Source organism: Eucalyptus grandis, chromosome 11 (genome assembly GCF_016545825.1).
Source record: "Eucalyptus grandis isolate ANBG69807.140 chromosome 11, ASM1654582v1, whole genome shotgun sequence".
NCBI classification, from domain to species: Eukaryota; Viridiplantae; Streptophyta; class Magnoliopsida; order Myrtales; family Myrtaceae; genus Eucalyptus; species Eucalyptus grandis.
This window is the reverse complement of record NC_052622.1, coordinates 12,053,507-12,057,153: the sequence shown is the minus strand read 5'-3', so window position 1 is coordinate 12,057,153 and position 3,647 is coordinate 12,053,507.

The window sequence follows — 3,647 nt, the reverse complement described above, 5'->3', positions numbered from 1 at the left end:
CCACCTCATTTGCTCACAAAGCTGATCCTCACACACACATCAAATGGGGGTACATCAAATAGGGATGAAGCCATTTCATCAAATTGGGGTGAGGTCGGCCCATCATTTTGCCCATTTATAGTCGGAACCCTATATTTAACATCCAAATATCATTAATCATTGAGAAAGAATCACTGGACGGAAAGGGAATAGAAATGGGATCACCCGGTGGTGCAATATCAGTATCTTAGGAACAGTACACGACACTGAGGTAAGTTTACTTACTTGACATAGATTGATTTGAGAATAGCTAACATAAAGTTTTTTTTTAGACATCAAGGTAACAGGTGAAAGAGATTATTATTACTATGAAACCGAGCGGTATATTTCTTGAGTTGGCGATGCCCGATGGAGTGAATATAATACAGGATCCCTCTAGTGAATTTTATGTGGTTGTCCAGCAGGCCAAAAAGTGTGGAGCAGATGTTATATAAGGAGATATGAATGAAAAAGTAATAAAACTTGCTTTGGCCTCTTGTTATTAAATAGAATGATTCTATGTCATTTTCTCTACATTTTATTCTTTCAGTGTTTCACCAAACTTTTATTAGAGGTTATGCCATGCGAAGAGATCCAGAAGTTGAGCGAGTTGAGCAACGTGGAGGTGTCAACGCTCCAGGAGAAAGCTAATCTTATTTTTAACAATTTTGAGTTAATGTTTCGCGATATTACCTATTTCCCGTATGTGTGACAAAGGTCATATGCGTGGCAAGAGACAAGTGAGTTCCTTTCCTTTTTTCCTATTATTCGCTTATTATGGTTGAAAATCTAACTTGTCCTTAAAAATCTCTCAAATTGATGTTCGATAACTTTTCCTAAAAAATCTGGGAGAAAGCAACCTAAAAAATGTCTTTCTTCTTAGGGGAGGATGATCAACAACCTCAGCCATCGCTTTCCTCCTCATTCTTCTTCTTCGTTGCTCTCTCCCACATCTCCCACATTTCCTCCCTTTCCTCCTCAACCTTATTTCACTCATTCTTCTTGGCTGCTCTCTCCTAAATCTCCCACCTTTTCTCGGCCTCATTTCACCCCTCCACCTCATTTGCTCACGAAGCTAATCCCACACCCACATCAAATGGGGGTACATCAACTAGGGATGAACCCTTTTCATCAAATTGGGGTGAGGCTAGCCCATCATTTTGCCCATTCTATAGTCGGAACCCTATATTTAACATCCAAATATCATTAATTATTGGGAAAGAATCACTAGACGGAAAGGGAATGGGAATGGGATCACCCAATAGTGCAATATCAGTATCTTAGGAACAGTACACGACACTGAGGTAAGGCTACTTACTTGGCATAGATTGAGTTGAGACTAGCTAACATAAATTTTGTTTCAGACATCAAGGTAAGAGGTGAAAGAGATTATTGCTACTATGAAACCGAGCGGTGTATTTCTTAAGTTGGCGATGCCCGATGGAGTGAATATAATGCAGGATCCCTCTAGTGAATTTTATGTGACTGTTCATGAGGCCAAAAAATGTGGAGCAGACGTTATATACGGAGATATGAATGAAAAAGTAATAAAACTTGCTTTGGCCCCATGTTATTAAATAGAATGGTTCTGTGTCATTTTCTTCACATTTTCTTCTTTCAACATTTCACCAAACTTTTATTGGAGGTTATCCATGCGAAGAGATACATAAGTTGAGCGAGTTGAGTAACGTGGATGTGTCAACGCTCTAAGAGAAAGCTCATCTTATCTTTAACAATTTTGAGTTAATGTTTGTCGATCTTTACCTATTTCCCGTATTTGTGACAAAGGTCGTACATAGGGCAAGAAACAAGTAAGTTCATTTCCTTTTTCCTATTATTCGCTTATTATGATTGAAAATCTAACTTGTCCTTAAAAATCTCTCAAATTGATGTTCGATAACTTTTCCTAAAAAAGTCTGGGAGAAAGCATCCTAAAAAATATCTTTCTTCTTCTAAATGACTGGGAATATAATTCGGAGAATGACTCCCAGGGTGATCAACCTCAGCCATCGCTTTCCTCCTCATCCTTCTTCTTCGCTGCTCTCTCCCACATCTCCCACCTTTCCTCCCTTTCCTCCTCGACCTCATTTCACTCATCCTTCTTGGCTGCTCTCTCTCAGATCTCCCACCTTTCCTCGACCTCATTTCACTCATCCACCTCATTTGCTCACAAAGCTGATCCCCACACCCACATCAAATGGGGGTACATCAAATGGAGAGAAAAAAAAAAAAAAAATAATTTTAAAAATCTGAAAAATATAAAAAAAATTATAAAATTTGTCTTAGCCGATAGGTACTAATGTAAAAAGGTTCCGATAGGTTCTAATGTAAAAAAGTATATGACTAAATTGGTCTAATTAAAAAGTTTAGAACTAACTGGTATCAGTGCAAAAAGGTTTACGACTATTTTTGGTACTTTTTTCTATTTATTTTCATTATCATTATCTTCTTTGCATTATTCAAAATTTATGTATGATTAACTTTTAAATTTTTATGAGAAACTTATGATGAATTATGCTCCTAGGGCTTGCTTGGCCTTCCTCAAGGTAAGTTATTTAAGTTTGGAGCATTTGGATTTTCCCGTAATTATTTTCTTTTGTTTCATTATGCATAGTTTTTGTTAGTAAAGAAGAGTAATGAATAGTTATTATTTTTATTTGATGAATCTCCTAATTAATTATTTTATTTTTTTAATTTGATGAATTTATTTTGATCAATAAATGGACAAAATGTAAAGCAAAGGAGTAACTATGCGGCTTAGCTATGCGGCTTGCTTGGGCTTGATTGGAGTGGATAAGGAGTTGTCAAGAAGGTACGGAAATGTCATAATTATTATTTTGTTTTGTTTCATACTTTCTCTTTAAAGCCATTCTACTTCTCTCCCTAATTAATTATTTTATTTTTTAATTTGACGAATTTATTTTGATTAATAAGCAGAGAAAATAAATAATTTTAAATTAATTTTTTGGGTAAATTTAAGGAGATTAAACATGCCCGTTATGTTACTTATGTTCTAAGTAGAGGATGCCAATGTTCTAAGTAGAGCATTGGATTTCCTTTTCTAAGTAAACAGATTTATTTTGATTTATTTTGATTACTAAGAGACTAATTTTCATTATCATCATTATCTTGTTTGCATTATTCAAAATTTATGTATTATTAACCTTTTTATTTTTATTTTGAGGAAGTTATGGCTTGACTTAAGTTTGGAGCATTTGGATTTTCCCATAATTATTTTATTTTGTTTCATTATGCATAGTTTTTGTTAGTAAAGAAGAGTAATGAATAGTTATTATTTTTATTTGATGAATCTCCTAATTAATTATTTTATTTTTTTAATTTGATGAATTTATTTTGATCAATAAGTGGACAAAATGTAAAGCAAAGGAGTAACTATTTTGAATTAATTTTTTGGGTAAATTTAACACGGAGACTAAACATAACATGCCATGGCCATGCCCATTCCCATGCCTCCCATCCCATGCCCGTGCGGTGCCCAATGTTTAAACTCAAGTTTTTCTAGCAAAAAACAAACTAATTTAAGAGAGTTAACTAAATAGACTAGAAGCTTGGATGATTATTAAAATTTTTTTAAGAACTTAATCCACTTATTTCTCCCACTTCGGTTG